General features: G+C 45.1%; 1 protein-coding gene and 2 long non-coding RNA genes across 3 annotated transcripts in view; 2 read left to right on the forward strand and 1 right to left on the reverse strand.

Moving 5' to 3' along the window:
- The window catches only part of LOC135397284 (protein farnesyltransferase subunit beta-like), a 221,835-nt gene that overhangs the window by 176,476 nt on the left and 21,744 nt on the right, over window positions 1-23,615 (reverse strand). The gene's annotated exons all lie outside the window — the stretch shown is intronic.
- LOC135398315 (uncharacterized) lies at window positions 4,254-7,417 on the forward strand. The gene is made up of 2 exons (XR_010424068.1): window positions 4,254-4,512; window positions 7,108-7,417. It is a non-coding gene; the product is annotated as an uncharacterized LOC135398315 (long non-coding RNA).
- Window positions 14,555-20,007, forward strand: LOC135398316 (uncharacterized). Its single transcript, XR_010424069.1, has 2 exons — window positions 14,555-14,727; window positions 19,707-20,007. It is a non-coding gene; the product is annotated as an uncharacterized LOC135398316 (long non-coding RNA).

Raw genomic sequence — 23,615 nt, forward strand, 5'->3', positions numbered from 1 at the left:
CACTGGTAGCTGGAAGAAGGGCGGCAGGTTGATATAAACCGGCCAGGTTATATCTGCCCCAACACGGGCACTTTGCGCTGGAAGTCACACCGAGCTGTACGTTTCTGCGCTCGTAAAATAAAAATGAAAGCATTGTTGTGGTTTCGCGTAACAAAACAACTTCTACAACAGGATACGAGCAACGTGATAGATACGGGCTTACTGAAAGAAACAAATTCACAAAGATTATACACAGACGACCCCCCTCCCTTTGCCTCCTTTAGTAGCACCCGCCTCCTACTTTTGCGCGAGAAGAAGTTTTGATAAAGTCTTCTTGCTGTCTCGTCAAGGCGAGATTTTTTTATCATGACAGTTTGTACCCGTGCCTTACGCCTTCGCACCACTTCTGCCGGATGGGGTAACTTCGCCAATAATCCTGGTGGTTACCGTGGTACAGGGAGCATCCCAATGAAGAATACTGAGGGACGCTCGCATGTTTACAGTGGTGGGTAGTTCTCTTCAGCTACCAAAATTCAGGAGCAAGAGGGTTAGCGCACCACTCCCCCTCCTGTGCCACCATCGGATCTCCCCTCCCTCTTTCACCCTCTCCTCTTCTCCCTCCCTCGTGAGCTTGCAAAAGCACGGAGGTGCTCATCGTGCTGCCAGGAACGCGCCCCACAGCAGGCTGAACTCGCCTTCCCCCCATACATCACCCCACTCACCCATCACTTGAGCCGAATCGACTCTTTGTTCGCAACCACGAGCCCGAACATGCCATGAGTGAGAACCAATAACCACCTTGTTTCTTGCTTTTGCTCTCGCAACCTTTCAACCGGGCTCCTACCGTGGCCTTGACGAGAATGCAAGAAGGCTCCATCAAAACTTTTTGACAACAGGGATGCTACTAAAGGAGGGAAAGGAAAATACAGGTAGGGTTTTTAGTTTGTTTCAGTAAAGGTTGTACAGTCGACCCCCGTTATCCGGACTTCACTTATCCGGATCCGCGGTATCCGGACAAAAGGCACGGGAACTGATTTTCCTCCATGTATTTTGTTCTCGTTTATCCGGACTTCAGCTTCCGGACTCGGATAAGAATTCCAGGGAACGAAAGTCGAAAATTCTTGTAATCCAGCTTCAGTTATCCGGACTACGTGAGTAAGAGGAGACGCTGACCCCGCTTCGTCACCCTTTTCGCTGTGTTGGGGTTATTCCCGTCACACGTCAGGGACTACATTCTCCGTAGAGGAGACAACCGTGCACAATGACCCCCTTTTCTATTTGTGTGCGTTGGGTCACGTTGACCAGTCAAGTCATTTGGAAATATCTCGAGCAACTGTCCGGTTCTAGAGGGGAGAACTCCAACCCGAGGGACTGCTGCTTACGGCCCGTTGGCCGATGAAGACATTCCCTATCTGAGCTGCGATCCCTGATGCAGAGGCTCAATGCGACTGCCGTAGATGTTGCTGCGGTTTCTGACTACGTTGACGTTGATAGGATGATGACGCGTGTGCAGCTATGACTGATGACGGTGTGATTGCTGCTGTTGCCTCCGATGATGTGCAGCAAGACGGTGCCGATGACGCCAGTGAGAAACAAGGCTCCGACATTGACACTTTGCAACCGCACTGACATTCTTCGAGCAGCGCAACAGCGTGGCTCAACTCTATGCAATTAGCAAAAGTTTGCAGGAATCGAGTGCCTACACTACTATGTAACAGCTGTCATTGACGAGATTTCTGTGTTTTAATTAAACCTTGCTCTGTAGGACGTTTCTATTCGGTCGTTTCATTTATCCGGATGCCCCGGTATCCGGACGATTTCGCCGGGAACGCACCGTCCGATAAACGGGGGTCAACTGTATAAGCTTGAGGCTCGTATCGTGCTCGTCCCTTTTTGTCATTCTTTTTTTTTGGCTGCAGCACCAGGAGGAAGTACTGTCCACGGTCTCCTCCCAGGAACATGCACCGAGCTTTCTGGGAGATTATCCACGTTCCACAGTAGGGGCCGACTTTCCTTGGACCCACGGCTGCACGATCGTGTAAGACGTGGATGTAAGTAACCTTGCTATACACCGTTTAGAAAGTATGCCGCTGTGATCAGATCTTTGGGCACGTCCCTGTTCCCACGGGGGTCACCAGGTGCAACACCCCATTCCGAGTGCACCTGTATTCATGGATACCAGGAACACATTGCCTGCAGCATCTGTTTTCCCAGTTTTTTAAAGACCCAACTCCACACGACTTAAGACATTCTTCTGTAGGGTACCGCAACTGGCGAACATGTTTCTCGAAAACGGTTGCACAAAAGCCGTTCTAAGGGGACTATCGCATCAAGAAATGCGCATCACTTTTTCCGAGATGAAATCAATTGCCAATATGGCATATGTCAAGGGAACTCCTTAAGGAGGGCATTAGCAAACTCCAAAGGCAATGCCTTAATTGTGTCTTAATGTCTCCTTCACCCTCTCATATTGGGGGTGAAGGAAAGACTCCCCCCCCGAAGATGCGCAATGAACAAAATAAAAGAAAAAATGGTGTTCCTCACGATTTTTTTTGCGGACGATCTATCGAACGGATTTTTGTTCTGAAAACGGCTCTGGCATCAGGTGACCGAAGGGACCGATGTTCTCACTGGGACAACTTCGTAGCGTTTATAATTAAAAGAAAAATTATTATTATTGAAAGTTAATTAAGACATTGCCGTAGGAGTTTGCTAATGCCCTCCGAAGGAGCACCCTTCAGGCATATGCTATATTGCAATTGATTTCATCTCGGAAAAAGTGATATATATATATAGTTCTAAAAAATACGTTCGAATTTAGCTGGGACACCCTGTATAATTTTCACGTACATTATAACGAACAGATACAACGGACGTAATGTGCAGTCCACAGTGGCGTCCCTCTATCTCGTTGTTGTTGTGCATTCCTGCAACTGCGTAACACATGTATTCGTTACAAACCATTGGGACGAGAACATGGCTTCCAAAGGAATGGAAAATGGGACTAGGGGTACCCGGGTTCCAGTCCCGGTGCCGGCTGTGCTCTGTGAGGTTTTTGCCGGGTTTTCCTGAGACGCTTTCGGAAGCATTTACAGTTGTTGTTGTTTTATTGGTGCCCAAGAACAGCCTCATAGGGCTAGTATTGGCGCACCAACATCACACATGTTAAAAATGAGATACAAAATACTGTACAAGAAGCAAGGGTAATTGAACAAAACTAAAGAAGATGCGAACAATAAAAAGGAAACCTACAGAGAAACTATATGAAAAAGCCAAAACAGGCGTGAAAGATTATCAAAGTAGTAGTTGTTACGATAGGCACACGGTATATCTCTCTTAAAGGACACAAAGCAAGGAGAGAAGATGTCGCATGACATTGAAATGGAATTCAGCAACATTTGGCAACGTACAATAGGATCATAAGGACAGAAACTCTTTAGATAAAATGAAGGCGGATTGCGGAACGCAGTTCGAGGAAGACAAAAACTCAGACGACTTAAGAGAAATGAAGAATCAATAGATGAATGTACACATTTTGCCGGCACAGTTCGCTTAGAAGTCGGCTCAGGAGACACATTGCCCCCGGGCGTCAGTCGTGACGTTGCCCACCTCTGTGAGGCCGACTATATGGGTTGCCCTTTCACCAACAACACCACCCAGCACCACTGCCGAGAAAACAATGAAACAAGAAAACAATTACAGTCAAACTCCTTTACAACGAAACTCAGGGGACAGCAAAAAAAAATTCGCAGTAAAGGTATTTTCGTTAAAAAGGATGTCTATTATTGGACCTATAGGCTCCAGCGGGACCGCAAAAAAAAAATTTGCTGTAGTGGTATTTTCGTTAAAAAGGTGTTCGCTATAAAGGAGTTTCACTGTATTAATCAAACCGGTAAATCGGGAACAGGGAATTTACAGTAATATACGTTATAGACATCGTGCAGTGAGAAGTGAAACGACAGCCTCAGTTTGTTGGCCAACAACTTCAATTACAAACCATCACCTGACAGTGACGCCTTCTTCAAGTCTTGACATTTCGTCTCTTGTCCACTTTTCTACAATTTCTTTGTTATCCATGAAGCTGTCCGCCAGCTGTATCTAACAAAATCGATTACGTGCAGGCAGATTCAGCATCATCTCACACGCACGCGCACACTATCTCGCAAAATAGGGCCGTCCAAAAAGAAGTCAGCTGTCCTTTAACTTTTGATAAAGGATATGATTGATGACTGCATAAAACGTAGTTGAATTACTTCTAAGAAAGTTTGGGCTGAAATTTAAGGTCGTGCAGAAGAAAAAGATACGACCACGACTCGCAGGTTCATATGGCATATGAAGGCCCGCCGAGCTACTGTGCTTGAGCTATCTCTCGGAGGAAAGGTTGCATTAGTCCAGGTTAACCTGTTTATGATGTGTTTTTTTCTGCTGTAACACTCGACCCAGGATGAAGTTTGTTCTTATCCTGCAAATGGCAATCTTCTTGACCGTGTTAAGCTCGGTCGCAGGGTGTCAGGGAGGTTCATCAAAACCAAGGTAAGTTGGCTGAAAAGATTGCAACGGCTGTTTGCTGCCATGGAATGAACGCGTCCTGGCTAAGTCCATGTTGCTCGCTCGCTGAATCGGTACGCAGGACATCTAAAGATAAACCGTACACTATTTCTTCACCCTTTTACACGCCTCTTTATCCATATGCAACTCGTACATTCAAGATGAAAGACGATGACGTTGGTTCTTTCCTACAAAACATATTGGTTTTGCAATGTCGGACCTTTGTTTACACACGCATACAATGGATGATGATGAGGTGGGTGATTCTCTGCCGCTGTGGCAGTACAGTGTCCTATTGCGTATTGAGAACGGATGATGGGAAGACGATGTGGGGAGCACTAGTAGTATGGAGTGACCAGTGGCTGCCGCCAACACACAGGGGACGTGGGCGCCATTAGATTAGCAGTTAATTGGCGGTTAGGACCCTCCACAATCATTGGGAATATCCAGGGAGACACCACACTAATTTATGGAGCATCTAGCTCCACTCCACACCCCTGTTGCTGGCAACCAGTGGCCATAAAAAAAAAAAAAAAAGAAGAAATAGAATGGAGAGAAACTACTTATTCGAAAATCAACAATGCTGTGTCGAAGCAACCACTCCAGAATGGCTGGGTGACCAGCAACCACAGTGTTGCTTGCTGACGGCCCGCAGTTGCAGAGATTGACGACAGGTGGCCACCTACTTTCAGGGCATCACACCAGATGGCTCCACCATCATGACTCAATGCATGAAAGACAAAGAACAAAATACTGATAGCACGGAGAACACACACATCAAGGGACAAGGCTTAAGAGGATACCTCCCAACAACACATTGCACTCCTATGGATGTCCGGGGAATATCCAAGATCAGACATTCGTGGACGTCCCATGTACATCCATTTTAGGTCTGTTTTATGTAAGAGAGAAGGGCTGAATGAGACAGATAAACAGCGCCATTGTAGCGCCCAGGGATGCCCCGTGCGGACATTAACGGATCAAAATGGGCAGTCGAGGGGACGTATATTGGCTTTTTATATTTCTGTCAGTCTTGTTTCGTTATGGCCAACTTAAGAGGGAATCACTCCTTCAGAAATCTATGGGTGATTTTCGTTCACACAAGACACGTGAACGCTCTAAATTATCATCACAAGATTGGTACTGGCCTGTTCTCTTAGCTTTTCTCTGGCCAATGACGTATTTTTTAGAGGACAAGGTTGAGCGGTTGATTTTTAATAAATTAAAGTTTGGTGCATCTCGAACATGTACCGTCTTGATTGAGTGTCGCGCACTAAAATATTTGCGAGTTCGGGCTCAATACAAATCAATGGAAAAGCTGATCAGCTCTCAGAGCCTCAAGGTGTCAACGCCCCAGCGTGTAAAGACGATGCGTGACGCTCGCAGCCTAATCAATGTATTAGAAGCGATAAAAACCTCTGTGCAGAGAAACAAACAAAATGATGACACAGCACACAGGACAGACTGACATACAATATTTTTATTGACAGATCTGCTTCTTCCTGAGCCATAAACGCCGTCTTCTGCAAGGTTACCCTACAAGGTTACAACAGTGCATCCTGTTAGCAGCTCGCAAGTCCTGTACGTTTAAAAAGATAAAGGCTGTACGCAGGCTTGAGGGTGTAAAGGGGTAACCTTGCAGAAGAGCGCGTTGCTGGCGGAGGTTGTTTAAGGAGGCAGGTCTGTCAATAAAAATTGTGTTTGTCAGCCTGTGCTGAGTGTTGTGTCATCCTTTTGTTTTCTGGCACTGGGGCTTTTATTGCTTTTAAAGTATGAAATACCGTACTGCTCAATTTTTAACAATTTTCTATAAAAGGCCCCATGCCATGTGCGAATACTGTAAGCATCCATAAGACGACTGGGAGCTTCATAGGTGGATGTTGGTTTCCGTATATCTGCCGGGTGTCTCGTGTCGCCAGTTTAAAATTTTTTCTAAGTATTGATGGAATTCTCTGATGGAATGGAGTGTTGCAAGAGAGAAAAAACGCGATATTGCACTGCAGAAGGTCGATTTCTTGAAGTGCTGCGCACATTATATATTTTGAACAGTCTTGGAAACAAAAGAAGGAATTGGAGCAAGAGAAATTAAATTCTGTCATAACAGGAGTCAGAAAAACGGCAGAAAGAAACAAATTTTACTTTTTTTACTTTTGTGGAGCTCCCATCAGGCCATTAGACCCGTAGGTCCTAATGGTTCCATCAAACCGCTAAAATCATTAGTCCCATATTGGAGATGTCCGAAACTACAATAGGCTTACTGGCCTAATGGTTCCTTTAGGATTGGCTCTGATGTACCTTTCGATCGGGACCAGGGAGGGGATGACCACTAGCTGCTGGCAGTGTCAGCGCAGAGGGCGTTAGGACCGCGTGCGGATGCATAGGACTCACAGAGAGGTGGCATTTGCGTCAGTCTAGTGCAGACTCCCATGGTGAGATGTTTTCTGCTGCAAAGGGTAGAATCGTTATATCTGTGCTTTTTTTTTGCAAGCCAGAGTTGCCTCGTCAGGTGAGCCGTTCCGCACCGCATAACGCAACACACCCAGTACAGTGTCCGAACTAAGTTCCGTCGTTCCTTTGCAGCAGTAACAGCAACACTGGGAAGTGTGGTCTTGGCACCTGTGCAGGAGCGAATTTGGCTGCCACCATAGCAACCCTCCTCGCTCCAGGAAGAGAGACAGCTCCACCTGACAAGATTGGCCCTGGGGCTACGGCCGAAGGAAGAGAAGGTCTCTTCGAGCAAAGAAAAATCTTCTGTCACTGGTAGCTGGAAGAAGGGCGGCAGGTTGATATAAACCGGCCAGGTTATATCTGCCCAACAGCGGGCAACTTTGCGCTGGAAGTCACACCGAGCTGTACATTTCTGCGCTCGGAAAATAAAAATGAAAGCATTTGTTGTGGTTTCGCATAACAAAACAACTTCTCTCTCTCTTCCTATCAATCATTCTCTTCTTCGATCCTTAGTTTTGCATTGCAAATAAATCAATATCAAGTAGCGGGTGGACCAGTTGGTACATGCTTCGTGGTGCAGCGCGCGAAAGTAACAATGACAACAGGATACGAGCAACGTGATAGATACGGGCTTACTGAAAGAAACAAATTCACAAAGATTATACACAGACGACCCCCTCCCTTTGCCTCCTTTAGTAGCACCCGCCTCCTACTTTTGCGCGAGAAGAAGTTTTGATAAAGTCTTCTTGCTGTCTCGTCAAGGTGAGATTTTTTTATCATGACAGTTTGTACCACGTGCCTTACGCCTTCGCACCACTTCAGCCGGATGGGGTAACTTCGCCAATAATCCTGGTGGTTACCGTGGTACAGGGAGCATCCCAATGAAGAATACTGAGGGACGCTCGCATGTTTACAGTGGTGGGTAGTTCTCTTCAGCTACCAAAATTCAGGAGCAAGAGGGTTAGCGCACCACTCCCCCTCCTGTGCCACCATCGGATCTCCCCTCCCTCTTTCACCCTCTCCTCTTCTCCCTCCCTCGGGTGCTTGCAAAAGCACGGACTGCGCAACGGTGATATGGTGCTCACGTGCTGCGAGGAACTCGCCCCACAGCCGGCTTACCGCGCCTTCCCCTACATTACCCCACTCACCCATCACTTCAGCTGAATCGACTCTTCCCAAGCAGCACGATGTACTGAAAGTCGAATGCAATAGGGGCGGACGGTATGTGTCTTATCAATGTTCTTTAGTTTCACAAGTCTGTTAAGGCCTTCCGCCTCCCCGTCCACCCCTATTGCACTCGGCTTGTTGTGTTGCATCAGGCTTGTGGTTGCGAACAAATTTGTTCGCAACCGCAAGCCTGAACATGCCATGAGTGACAACCGATAAAAACTTTGTTTCTTACATTTGCTCCGCAACCTTTCATTTTGAGATGTGCGTCAGCGCTCCTACCGCGGCCTTGACAAGAAAGCAAGAAGACTCAATCAAAACTTTTTGCGCGACAACGGGGACGCTACTAAAGGAGGGAAAGGGAAAATACGGGGTAGGGTTTTTAGTCTGTTTCAGTAAAGGTTGTATAAGCTTGAGGCTCGTATCGTGCTCGTCCCTTTTTGTCATTCTTTTTTTTTGGCCGCAGCACCAGGAGGAAGTACTGTCACGGTCTCCTCCCAGGACATGTACCGACCTTTCTGGGAGATTACCAACGTTCCACAGTAGGGGCCGACTTTCCTTGGACCCCACGGCTGCACGGATTGTGTAAGACGTGGATGTAAGTAACCTTGCTATGCGCCGTTTAGAAAGTATGCCGCTGTGATCAGATCTTGGGCATGTCCCTGTTCCATGGGGGTCACCAGGTGCAACACCCCATTCCGAGTGCACCTGTATTCATGGATACCAGGAACACATTGCTGAGGCATCTGTTTTCCCCAGTTTTTTAAAGACCCAACTCCACACGACTTAAGACATTCTTCTGTAGGGTACCGCAACTGGCGAACATGTTTCTCGAAAACGGTTGCACCAAAGGCGTTCTAAGGGGACTATGGCATCAAGAAATGCGCATCACTTTTTCCGAGATGAAATCAATTGCAATATGGCATATGGTGAAGGGAACTCCTTAGGAGGGCATTAGCAAACTCCTAAGGCAATGCCTTAATTGTGTCTTAATGTCTCCTTCACCCTCTCATATTGGGGGTGAAGGAAAGACTCCTCCCCGAAGATGCGCAATGAACAAAATAAAAGAAAAAATGGTGTTCCTTCGCGATTTTTTTTTGCGGACGATCTATCGAACGGATTTTTGTTGTGAAAACGGCTCCGGCATCAGGAGACCGAAGGGACCAGATGTTCTCACTGGGACAACTTCGTACCGTTTATAATTAAAAAAATTATTAATTATTGAAAGTTAATTAAGACATTGCCTTAGGAGTTTGCTAATGCCCTCCGAAGGAGCGCCCTTCAGCATGTGCTATATTGCAATTGATTTCATCTCGGAAAAAGTGATATATATATAGTTCTAAAAAATACGTTCGCATTTAGCTGGGACACCCTGTATAATTTTCAGGTACAATTATAACGAACATAACCAACGGACGTAATGTGCAGTCCACAGTGGCGTCCTCTATCTCGCTGTTGTTGTGCATTCCTGAAACTGCGTAACACACGCATTCGTTGCAAACCCTTTGGATGACAACATCTCTTTCAAAGGAATGCAAAGAAAGCAATGAAAGGTAGTCAGGATTCTTTTCAGGTGGACCTAATATATCATGATGTGACCGGGATAATGCGAATAGCAGTTTTCTTGAACCCAGTTACGAATTACATTATTCACCAGAGCGGGAAACTGAGGTGTACACTTTACAATAACATACCTTGTAGACATTATGCAGTGACCCGTGAAACCAAGCAATTGCAATTTACCAAGGAATAGCAAGTCGTCCTCTCTGACTGACTTTTCCGACTGACTGACAAAAATAAATAGATCCCCTGCGTGAAACGACAGCCTCAGTTTGTGGCCAGCATTTTCAATTACCAACGGTGACCGAGGAAGTGAATCGTGTTCAAACCTCGACATTTCATCTCTTGTTCACCTGTATATAGTTTCTAGGTTTCCACGAAGCTGTCCGCCAGCTGTATCTAACAAAGCGATTACGTTCAGGCAGACGAAGTGTCTCACACATGCACTACATCACGCAAAATAGGGCCCCACAGAACATAAGACCTGCCCTTTGCGATATACAGGGTGCGTACAGAAAAACATGACCCGCGTTTTTACATGTAACTCGTTGTCTACTTAGCCGCGGAACTTCCGGTGGCGCACGACGGCGTATTTATGCGTGCGAAAGCTACAAAAAAATTCTGGAAGCCATACTCAGTGTAAAAAGTTAAATAGAGCGCGAAAACATGGGCTTCCATGCATTAGAATAGGACGGTCACGACAGTGCATGGTAGTGCATTTCGGTCGCAGGAGAGCTATGTGCAGGCACCGCCAGGGGTACCGCCGATGAGCATCCATGTAGGACATCGTTTCGATTTATGCTCCGATAGCTCCCCTAGCGGTACTTGAACACAACTCTCCTACGTCCACCATGTTACCCTTTCATATACACCCTGTTGTCCACCATGTTGCCCTATTCTGATGCACGGAAGCCGACATTTTCGTTGTTCCGTTTATTTTTTTTAAGCTGAGTATGGCTTCCACAATTTTTCTGCACATTTCGCACGCATAAATGCGCCATCGTGCGCGACCGGAAGTTCGTTAGTTAGGTAGACAACAAGCTATGTGCCTAAATGCGGGTCATGTTTTTCTGCACACACCCTGTACATCAACTCTCCTTCCTTTCGATAAAGGACATGATTGATGACTGCATACAAAGTAATTCCATCACTTCTAAAAAAGATTCGACTCGAATTTAAGATCACGTACAAAAAACAAAAAGAGGAAGGGATCAGCCACGGCTCGTACACTCCTAAAAAAAGGGTATACTTTAACTCCTTTTTTGCCACATATATGACACCCTTTTGGAGAGTACAATTATGCTCAGAAGGGTGTCTCCTCACTCCCTTAAGGGAGTAGCATAATACCTCTCTCCCTACTGGAGAGTAATATTACTCCTCGGCAGGGAGAAGGTGTTATGCTACTCCCTTGAGGGAGTGAGGAGACATCCTTTTGAGCGTAATTGTACTCTCCAAAAGGGTGTTATACAGGGTGTCCACGCTAAGTGTGAACAGATTTTTAAAAAAAAAATATATAACACTTTTTCCAAGATGAGATCAATTGCAATATATCATATGCTAAAGGGCACTCCCTAGCAGGGCATTAGCAAAGTCCAAAGGCAATGTCTTAATTAACTTTCATTAATTCACTTCTTAATTATAAAAGCTACAAAGTTGTCCCAATGAGAACATCTGTTCCTTTCGGTCACCTGATATCGTAGCCGTTTTCAGAACAAAATTCTGTTCGATAGATCGCCCGCAAAAAATACGTGAAGGAACGCCATTTTTTTCTTTATTTTGTTCATTTTCGTCTTCTTAGAAGACGCGTCTTACTTTCACCCCCCAAAGTGAGAGGGAGAAAGAGCACACTATCGCCTCTCGCGTCCTGGAAAAAGATTAAAAGGAAACAGAAAATGCAACCCAAGATAAGGGCCAGTTTCCGATAGAGTCACCCGATACATTTGTTTTTGGTTTTGTTTCCGCAAGTTAAAGCTCATCTCGACGCATGAGGGGCGGCACTGTGCTCCTTCCCCCCTCTCCCGTTGTGGGTGAAGGAAATACGCGTCTTCTAAGAAGCGCAATGAACAAAATAAAGAAAAAAAAATGGTGTTCCTTCACGAATTTTTTGCGGGCGATCTATCGAACAGATTTTTGTTCTGAAAACGGGCTACGATATCAGGTGACCGAAAGGAACAGATGTTCTCATTGGACAACTTTGTAGCTTTTATAATAAAAAGTTAATTAATGAAAGTTAATTAAGACATTGCCTTATGACTTTGCTAGTGCCCTGCTAGGGAGTGCCCTTCAGCATATGCTATATGCAATTGATTTCATCTTGGAAAAAAGTGTTATATATATTTTTAAAAAATCTGTTTCACACTTAGCGTGGACACCCTGTATATGTGGCAAGGATAGAGTTAAAGTACACCCTTTTTTTTAAGAGTGTACTTGGCATATAAAGTCCCCGTCGAGCACTGTGCTTGAGCTAGCCCTCGGAGGAAAAGGTTGCCATAGTCGAGGTTGACTTCCTTATTACCTGGTTGGTGAGGGAAAAACTTACAAGCACTGGCTTATCGCGACAATGAAACAAAATGTAATATGACGTTTCGACCGTTCGTTATTACTTGTTTGTTCCGCTATAAACGACCCAGAATGAAGTTTGTTCTCATGCTGATCATGGCAACCTTCGTGATCATCTTGAGCCCTGTCGCAGGGAGGAACGCAGTCTTCTTCAAAGCCAAGGTACGTTGGCTGAGAAGGTGGCAAAAGTGGCTTGCAGTTCCTGGACAAGATGAGGTCCTGTCTAATACCCCAGTCCAGACGGAAACTTAATGCATTTATGTGCTACATAGTTGTCACACAGTAAACAAAAAAGGGCGTATCCTCCCGTTTCATTCGAGATATGTTTGGGCTACCGGTGAAGTTAAGGCCGTTCCGTACGTCCAACGTACGGTCCAAGAAGAACGTACGTTAAGAACGTCCAAAGATAAACCTCACGCTTCTTTCTTTCTCCTTCTGAGATTCTTTTTTTAATATTTTTTTTAAATTCCGTGGTTAGCGCCGCGAAGCAACTGTGGGCTATGAGCGGCGGAGAGACGTGGACAGATGAAGAGAGGACAGCAGGAAGGAGTGGGGGGACCAGGGGGTTTGGTGTGCGTCCTGGGCCGACTTCAAGGGGAACTGTGCCGGACATTCGTCTGGAAAGTCTTGGGAAAATGCAGGGAAAACCTGAGACAGCAACAGCCGGTGACAGGATTCCGAACCCGTGTCACCTTCCCAGTCTCGCGGTGGGGAAGGGCCATGATCCTATAACCCACACTGGCGCCACGGGAGCTGGTATCCTTGCGCATTCTCTTTTGAGCATACACATCGGGTAATTCCATGTGTTAACTGAAGACAATCCGATGATTAAATGTTCGCATTTACAACACGTACGTAGGTTCTGCTAGCCACCTAACATCCTTGACTTTGCAGTGTCTGACCTCTGTCCAGAATGATGTGCTGTGCGATTTCCAACATCTTCCTTGCGATATGCCGACACTGATTGTGTCGGACCTCACCCCCCATACTCCTCCGACACCCCCATCGAAATGTTCGGTGACACCACCTTCCTTTTTTTTTTCCTGTTATATGATCTTGATCGTATTATCGAACTGATCTTGATTCACTTGATCTTGCTCTTGATCTCACAAAATTAGGGTGCCCGAATGCCAGCTCATTCTGCACAGAGGGAGCGAGTACCAGCTCCGGTGGCGCAGCGGTAACGCGTGCGCTTGGAGACTGGGAGGTCCGCGGTTCGAATCCGCGGGCCGGCTGTGCCGTCTGGGGTTTTTCCTGGGTTTCCCTCAGATGTGTAATAGGCGTATGCCGGCACAGTTCCCCTGAAGTCGGCCCATGGACGCAGCTATCCTCCCCCCGACGGATTCCGCTCGGGTCTTCCACTTCACCACCCTTTCCTCTCCTCCTCTCCACCACCTTTCCCTCACCGAGAAACCATTGCCGCCTAATCAGGCAGGCAGACCTCTCGGGTTCCTCTCAACGACACTCCTCCTCCTCCTTCCGAGGGAGCTAGTATTTAGTCACCCTAATTTTGTTAAACATGTACTAGCTCCCTCTGTGCAGAGGGAGCTAGTGTTGAGGCACCCTAATTTTGTTAAAGAATACTAGCTTCCTCTGTGCAGAGGGAGCTGGCGTTGAGGTACCCTATCGTTATCTGCCCTGATTTGTTGAGAACCTGAGGTCACAAAAAATTGTCACAAAAAAAAAAAAAGAAAGAAAAGCGCGTGCACCTCCCGGTTTCAACACAGAGAAACGGGGCCAGAATGTATATTATGATGTCACCGGGATAATGCAGCTAGCAGTTTCCTTTAACTCGTTTTACGAATTACATTATTCATAAAACCGGCAAACCGCGCACGGGTAATTTACAGTGATATACCTTGTTGATATAATGCAGTGAGAAATGAAACGACAGCCTCATGGCCAACAGCTTCAATTACAGAAGGTCACCAGACAGTGAATCCTCTTCAGACCCTGACATTTCATCTCTTGCTGGGTTTTCTATAGCTAATAGGTTTTAACGAAGCTGTCTGCAAGCTGTATCTAACAAATTGATTACGTTAGGCAGATCAAATTTCATCTTTGACCCATTACACTACTACGCAAAACAGGGCCCGCATGCTCTTTGCGATGTGCACCAACTGCCCTTACTTTCGATAAAGGACATGATTGATGGCCGCATACAAAATTAATTTCGTCACTTTTAAGAACGATTGGATTCAGATTTAACATCACGCACAAGAAGAAAAAGGAAAGAAGAAGACAGAGAAATGATGAGACAATGGCTCGTAGTTGTCATATAGCGCCCGGTCGAGCCACTGTGCTTGAGGTATCCCTCGCAGGAAACGAGATTGACCTTCCTTATTACCTGTTTGTTCCGCAATAACACCCAACAAAGATGAAGTTTGTTGCCGTGCTGCTCATGGCAATCTTCTTGACCATCTTAAGCTCTGTAGCAGGGAAGAAGGCACTTTCTTCAAGAACAAGGTAAGTTGGCCAAGAAGATCGCCTATAGTTATTTGCAGTCCTATAGACTGAACGAGTCCTGGCTAAGTCCGTGTTGCTCGCTTACTGCATCAATACACTGGGCGTCCTAAGGTACACCTCACACTTGTCTCTTCTCCTTCTTCACTCCTCTTTGCGCGTACGTCGGTGATCCATGTGTAACTGACTCGTCCAAGACTAAATGTCGCATTTACACAAGTAGGGTAAGATGAGAGAGAAATTTGCAATTGAATATGGAATTTTTATTTTTCGCGTTGTAAAAAAAGAAGAAAAAAACTACCCTTAGGAACATTCGCAGAGGTGTAGGGCTTCTGATCTGTAAATCAGAACGGACGTAACCGGTTCTAAAATAAACACAGAATAAGAAATTCAAAAACGCAGATTGTCTCATCTTGCCCCAACTCTCGGGGCAAGACGAGACAGCGCGTGCGGCAAGATGAGGGACCAATCCAAAGGCCCAGGGGTGGGGTCTTTTGTCGCGGCTGGTCGCGGTGAAGCGCAAATGACGCTCTTCCACTCTCTTATCCACCAATGAATTACGTGTTCTTGAGCTTACTTCGCAACGGGGAGTGCTGAAGAAAAAAATAACAGCGCAAGACAGGCTTCGCTAGTCCCCCTCCCCGCTTATCTGAGTGATATGCGCCCTTTCTTTGTTATGAACCGCACGGACGAAACACAGTTTATCACATAGTGTCTTGATATCACATGCTTTCCACTATACACACTCTTAGAAATGAACTTCACCGCATAGCACGCTCCTAGCCAACCACGATCTTGAATGATATCGTTATCTGCCCTGATATGTTGAAAACGAGAGGCGTACGCCTTTTTTGTGACACTTATGAACAGCATAAGTGTCACAAAAAGGGCGTACACATCCCGTTTTCAACAAATCAGGGCAGATAAGGTTATCATTCGAGATCATGGTTGGTTAGGAGCGTGCTATGTGGTGAAGTTCATTTTTAAGAGTGCAGCACTGGCCCAAACTTTTTCTTCAGCACTCCCCGTTGCGAAGTAAGCTCAAGAACACGTAATTCATTGGTGGGTAAGGGAGTGGAAGAGCGTCCTTTTGCGCTTCACCGCGACCAGCCGCGACAAAAATATGTAAACCGAAACCAATTAATCACTGCAACAAATGACTCGCTTCGGTGGCAGATTTTTATCGAAAAGGTTTCCGCTGAAGGTCCCAAAAGGGGTAGTACCCCTTTTAATGCCGACGGCACCCTGCTTTAAAGTTACGTTTTTCACGAAGCTCATTTGAATTTTTATTTAAATAATGAGCACTTCCCGCTCATTCACACGGTGCGCAGCTTGTAGGGCGGTATCGGACAGATACTTGTAAAAACAGAAAGTATTTCGATTGGTGCAACCGTTCGCGAATTATTTAGCCCGGGGGATTCAACTGAGACACCCTGTATACAGGGTGTTTCAAAAAAACGTGTCATTCGGACTTTATAAAAAAACGGGCGACGGAAAAATATGGGGTAAAGGGCACTTGTGTGGCAACTGAATGTGCCATCTTGCAAAAATATTTTCATTTGATTTTAATTAAAATAAATTGAATTTCTTTAATTGAACTCAAAAATTTCCCAAGTCAACCTAACGTTTTTTTTTACAGAATTTGAGAGCCCGTAGCGAACTTAATCAGATCCACCAAGAAATCCACTCGATATTCCAAATGGAACTGCCCAAAAAAAAGTCCCGAAGTTGAGGCTTCAGAGTTTTCGGGTATTCAACAGCGCACCAAATCAGTCGGAAAAAATGCGCGAAGGGCAGGACATGCTCCTGCCCCCATGAAGCTAGAACAGTTTATTCGCCGGCCCGGCGTGCAGCACAAGACGCGCAGAGAACAAGGCAGGTAACATTCCACCATACGTTGATAAGGAGGCAAACAAAAATGATTCCGCCTCTTTTTTCCCGCCTGTTTTTTTCGACCTTCTATCTTTTCATGGGGGCAGGAGCATGTCCTCCTCTCCACGAACCTTTGCGTCTGATTTGGTGCGCCATTGAATACCCGAAACTTTGAAACCTCAATTTCGGGACTTTTTTTGGGCAGTCCCACATTTTGCAATATCGAGCGGAATTTCTAGTGGATCTGGCTAAGTTCGCTGCGGGCTCTCTAATTCTGTAAAAAAAAAGTTAGGTTGACTTGGGAAATTTTGGAGTTCAATTAAAGAATTCAATTTATTTTAATTAAAATCAAATTAAATTATTTTTGCAAGATGGCAAATTCAGTTGCCACACAAATGCCGTTTACCCCGTATTTTTCCGTCGCCCCGTTTTTTTATAAAGTCCGAATGACACGTTTTTTGAAACACCCTGTATACAGGGTGTTTCAAAAAACGTGTCATTCGGACTCGTGTCGGAACGTGTCGGTCCGGTTTCGGTTTACATATTTTTGTCGCGGCTGGTCGCGGTGAAGCGCAAAAGGACGCTCTTCCACTCCCTTACCCACCAATGAATTACGTGTTCTTGAGCACCCTGTATACAGGGTGGTTTCAAAAAACGTGTCATTCGGACTTTATAAAAAAACGGGGCGACGGAAAAATACGGGGTAAACGGCATTTGTGTGGCAACTGAATTTGCCACCTTGAAAAAATATTTTCATTTGATTTTAATTAAAATAAATTGAATTTCTTTAATTGAACTCCAAAATTCCCAAGTCAACCTAACGTTTTTTTTACAGAATTAGAGAGCCCGTAGCGAACTTAGTCAGATCCACTAAGAAATCTGCTCGATATTGCAAATGGAACTGCCCAAAAAAAGTCCCGAAATTGAGGCTTCAAAGTTTCGGGTATTCAACAGCGCACCAAATCAGACGCAAAGATTCGTGGAGAGGAGGACTGCTCCTGCCCCCATGAAAGATAGAAGGTCGAAAAACACAGGGCGGGGAAAAAAGGGCGGAATCATTTTTGTTTGCCGCTTATCAACGTATGGTGGAATGTCACCTGCCTTGTTATCTGCGCGTCTTGTGCTGCACGTCGGTCCGGCGACAAACTGTTCTAGCTTCATGGGGGCAGGAACATGTCCTGCCCTCCGCGCATTTTTCCGACTGATTTGGTGCGCTGTTGAATACCCGAAACTCTGAAGCCTCAACTTCGGGACTTTTTTTGGGCAGTACCCTTTGCAATATCGAGCGGATTTCTTGGTGGATCTGACTAAGTTCGCTACAGGCTCTCTAATTCTGTAAAAAAAACGTTAGGTTGACTTGAGAAATTTTGGAGTTCAATTAAAGAAATCAATTATGTTAATTAAAATCAAATTAAAATATTTTTGCAAGATGGCAAATTCAGTTGCCACACAAGTGCCCTTTAGCCCGTATTTTCCGTCGCCCCGTTTTTTTATAAAGTCCGAATGACACGTTTTTTGAAACACCCTGTATACGTTGAGACATGAAAAGTCGGATGGGCACGAAATGATATAAATACAAAATAAACGAGACCTGGACAACAGAAATAGGAGCATTAAGAGAAACAAAGGGGGGTACTTATTGTGAATGAAACTAGTTACTTAAAAGGCGCCAAGGGAAATCTATATTCAGTCTACGTTACGGCGGAAGCTCCGCCTTCGTCAGGACAAAACTGGCTAACTGAAACTAAAACTTAATGAGACTAAAACTGTGGCTAAACTGTTTTTTTTTTCGTCCTGGCGAAGGCGGTGCTTAAGTAAAAGTAACTACTTTCATTTACAATAAATGCCCCCTTTGTTTCTCTTAATACTCCTACTTATGTTTACCCCTTCTCGTTTATTGAAAAGATTACAAATTGAAATGTTTCAGAGGAAGCTCGTCCTCCTTCTTTAAGGTAAAATTCTGAAGTAGGAGGAGCTTTCTCTGAAACGTCGATCCTCTGTATCTTTTGTAACTTTTTAGTTCTAAGGGTTAATTTTACCTGTTAACTCACGTATTAAACGCCTTGCTTTCTTTCATGTGACCTCCGGCTCATTTATTCATTATTTCGTATTAACTCTCGGCCTTCAGACGCTCTCGCTTTGCGTTCTGGTTATACTCAAATTGACTACACGCAGCTGAAGGAATTTGTGTGTGTGACTAGTTGCTTCCAAAAGTAGCTAGATGTAACTACAAAATATCTATATTGGCAACACTGACAACAAGAACAACATGAAACAGGCCACCCAGATTAGATTGCATTGCGTCGCATTCGGGCTCCACGTTTGCCCCGCCAATTGCGGCCCCTGTAGATTTCGATTGTCGGTAATAATCGTTCTATTTTTAGAATCGAAATAAATACTCGAAGAAGAAAAAACGATACAAGTTACTAAAAAGTAAGTGAGTAACAGATACAAATGACAGATATGAAGATTTATCCAAGATTTTCCTCAAGGTACACAAAAAAGAACCCATAGATCAGGACCGCACATATACTTTTAGTCGAAACAAGGAACGAAATGGTTCCCACTATTTATCACATGAGGGTATAGCAGGGCAGTTGGGGTGACATACCCTTTTTATCGTTTTTATGATATTCGTGCCTTTTCAGAAGCCCGAGTTGTGTTGTCAGATGAACAAGGGGCGCGTTAAGTGGCTGCTCCGGAGCGAGAGCGTTTGGCACTCCAACCATTAAGTGATTACGCTCGCACTCAGAGTTTTGTATGCGTGCGCGCTTTTCACGCTCCTGCTTTTGGAGGGTGCAACGAAAAAGTGGCATCATGCTCCGTCACGTGACGTCTTTCCTCCTCTCCAGGAAAGCGAAGAAAGGGAACGCAGGACGCGGGACGGCGGAAGAAGCGAGAGAGAGAGAGGAAAAAGAGAAAGGGAGAAACGGCAACATAGCGAGCATGTTCTAGCGTTCAAGTGCCGTTTAATAGCTGCTCCCGGTGCACTGAACTCGGAGTGCCGGAGAAGGAGGAAGAGAGCAGACACTTAGCGACCCAATTTTACGCTGTATAATGAAACGCAACCAGTACTGTTCTAACCAGGGTCTGCCATTTCCTTAATGCAGGCACACCGGCATTCGGATGAAGAGATCGTGCCCGTTCTGCTCAAGAGGGAATTTTGCTGCCACCCTCGCCACCTTTCTCGATCCTACAAAAGACAAAGCTCCGATTGACAAAATTGGCCCTCACGGCTTCGGCCGAAGGAAGAGAAGGTCTCTCCCTCAAGAGAGAAATCTTCTGGCACTGGTAGCTGGAAGACGGGTGGCAGGTTGATAAGCAGGAACACAGCTGGCAGCTTTGCTCTGGAGATCACACCAAGCTCTACACCTCCGCACTCAAAAGATAAAATAAAAATATTGATGGCGACATCAAGGTGTCAATGATAACGAGTGACGTCACGCTGGTCGATCTGCGGATGAGTTCGATAGCCTTAGCCCTCTCTACTTTTACGGCCATAATCGTCGCAATTGTTTTTAGAAGAATTAATATAGAAAATTACGGGCAACACTGTGTCGAAATCGCCACCAACTGCGCTTTGCTGGTGAAGTACGTCGGCAAAACTATATTGCATGCGCATAACAATGATTTAAAACAAAAGTAGTCGGCTACCCTGTCGGCTACGCAGTCATCATGAGCAACAAGTTAGTCGGGAACATGGATCACGGTTGCTCGACAATTTTGGGATTATTTCCCTTCAGAAGTCGCCCCGACCCATTTTACCGCAATTTTACTGGTGATTAAAAATATTTAGCGTTCTCTGTCGCATGTATAACTTTGTGCTAGGTTTACAAGCATCATGCTGTTAAACTACGCCTTCAACATAAGCTGTCTGTCTGCTGTACAGTACCTTTAAAGGAGTACAGAGGGCTATCCAAAAAAATTTCAGATTAAGACATCTGATGAAAGTGTGTGTGTCATTATACCGAATAGCGCGAAAGGCTTTGATGTGTGCAATTTGTTTCCCAGAAAAAAACTCACATAAACATAGCTCCGTGCCTTCACCCTTAACTCGCCACTCCAGCTATAACGAGGATGAGGAGGTATGATGCCACTTCGTAGCGTTTATAATTAAAAGAAAAATTATTAATTATTGAAAGTTAATTAAGACATTGCCGTAGGAGTTTGCTAATGCCCTCCGAAGGAGCACCATCCAGCATATGCTATATTGCAATTGATTTCATCTCGGAAAAAGTGATATATATATAGTTCTAAAAAATACGTTCGAATTTAGCTGGGACACCCTGTATAATTTTCACGTACAATTATAACGAACATAAACAACGGACGTAATGTGCAGTCCACAGTGGCGTCCTCTATCTCGTTGTTGTTGTGCATTCCTGCAACTGCGTAACACATGTATTCGTTACAAACCCTTTGGACGACAACATCTCTTTCAAAGGAATGCAAAGAAAGCAATGAAAGGTAGTCAGGATTCTTTTCAGGTGGACCTAATATATTATGATGTCACCGGGATAATGCGAATAACAGTTTTCTTTAACCCAGTTACGAATTACATTATTCACCAGAGCGGGAAACTGAGGTGTACACTTTACAATAACATACCTTGTAGACATTATGCAGTGACCCGTGAAACCAAGCAATTGCAATTTACCAAGGAATAGCAAGTCGTCCTCTCTGACTGCCTCTTCCGACTGACTGACAAAAATAGATAGATCCCCTGCGTGAAACGACAGCCTCAGTTTGTGGCCAGCATTTTCAATTACCAACGGTGACCGAGGAAGTGAATCGTGTTCAAACCTCGACATTTCATCTCTTGTTCACCTGAATATAGTTTTCTAGGTTTCCACGAAGCTGTCCGCCAGCTGTATCTAACAAATCGATTATGTTCAGGCAGACGAAGTGGTATCTCTCACACATGCACTACATCACGCAAAATAGGGCCCCACAGAACATAAGACTTCCCCTTTGCGATATACATAAACTCTGCTTCCTTTCGATAAAGGACATCATTGATGACTGCATACAAAGTAATTCCATCACTTCTAAAAAAGGTTGGACTCGAATTTAAGATCACGTACAAAAAAGAAAAAGAGGAAAGGATAAGCCACGGCTCGTCCTTGTCATATAAAGTCCCGTCGAGCCACTGTGCTCGAGCTAGCCCTCGGAGGAAAGGTTGCCATAGTTTTTTTGCCATTGCCATTTTTGCCCTAATTTTATGCAGAGGGAGCTAGTGTTGAGGTACCCTAATTTTGTTAGGAGTACCCTAATTGTGTTAAGATACTAGCCCCCTCTGTGCAGAGGGAACTAGTGTTGAGGCACCCTAATTTTGTTAAGATATACTTGCTCCCTCTGTGCAGAGAGAACTAGTGTTGAGGCACCCTAATTTTTGTTTTGTGTGTTTGTGTCTGTCCCTTCGTGTTCCCTAGTCTCGGGGTTTTTTACATTATGCACCCTAATTTTGTTAGGAATACCCTAATTTTGTTAAGGATTACTTGCTCCCTCTGAACTGAGGGAACCAGTGTTGAGGCACCCTAATTTTGTTAGGAATACCCTAATTTTGTTAAGGAATACTAGCTCCCTCTGCGCAGAGGGAACCAGTGTTGAGGCACCCTAACTTTGTTAGGAATACCCTAATTTTGTTAAGATATACTAGCCCCCTCTGTGCAGAGGGAACTAGTGTTGAGGCACCCTAATTTTGTTAATATAAAATGAACACCCTATATATATATATAGGACCCATATAGGGGAAAAAACGTAGCTGAGGCTTTTTGACTTCACGGAGTGTATGCGTTTTTAAGTACTCAAACGTCGCCATACCGGCGCTGTACAGCTATTTCGGTCTTGTTTGGCCATCATCAGCACTTTGGTGACTGTACATTTGCGACGTCTCATATTTTGCCCATGAGGGGGTGGCAGGTTTGGCACTTGGCAGACCACTTTGCGGAAGTTTGGCGCGGATTTCACAAATGTGGCAATTAGACTAACCAGTCTAAAACTGTGGCCAATAAATGCCATTAAAAAAACGCAACGATTGCAGCTTATGAGCAGAAGATGCAGCAGAAGATGAACTTCGACGCATAGCACGCTCCTAGTCAACCATAATCTCGAATGATATGGTTATCCGCCCTGATCTGTTGAAAACGGGAGGCGTACGCCTTTTTTACGACACTTATGCTTTTCATAATTGTCACAAAAAAGGCGGATGCCTCCTGTTTCAACAAATCAGGGCGGATAACGATATCATTCGAGATTATGGTTGACTAGGAGCGTGCCACGCGGCGAAGTTCATTTCTAAGAGTGTAGCTGTGGCTTTGGACGGGACTGCAAAAACCGCATGGCTGGGATGGCCCCAACATGCGAGATGCGGCATATGCTTCCCCCCAGACATCTTTGGTGTCTTGCGAAGACATAGGTGAGGTGTATGGGGTGTAATTTGAGAGTGGACTCATCTTGGGGGCCGGCTACTTTGCCCCCACCGCGACAGTACGCGTTTTTTGCGCCAATTTGGATACTATATAATAAGTGACGCGAGAAAGCGTACGCTCCACTCTCTCTTCCAATCAGAAGCGATAACCCTACACTCCTAAAAAATGAACTACATCGCATAGCACGCTCCTAGCCAACCATAATCTCGAATGATATCGTTACCTGCCCTGATTTGTTGAGAACGGGAGGTCAGAAAAATTGTCACACACAAAAAAGCGCGTGCACCTCCCGTTTTCAACAAAGAGAAACGGGGCCCGAATGCATATTATGATGTCACCGGGATGATGCAGGTAGCACGAATTACATTATTCATAAAACCGGCAAACCGCGCACAGGTAATTTACAGTAATATACCTTGTTGATATTATGCAGTGAGAGATGAAACGACAGTCTCATGGCCAACAGCTTCAATTACAAAAGGTCACCAGACAGTGAATCCTCTTCAGACCCTGACATTTCATCTCTTGCTCACTTTTCGATAGCTTATAGGTTTTCACGAAGCTGTCCGCAAGCTGTATCCAACAAAT

Source organism: Ornithodoros turicata, chromosome 6 (genome assembly GCF_037126465.1).
Source record: "Ornithodoros turicata isolate Travis chromosome 6, ASM3712646v1, whole genome shotgun sequence".
NCBI lineage: Eukaryota > Metazoa > Arthropoda > Arachnida > Ixodida > Argasidae > Ornithodoros > Ornithodoros turicata.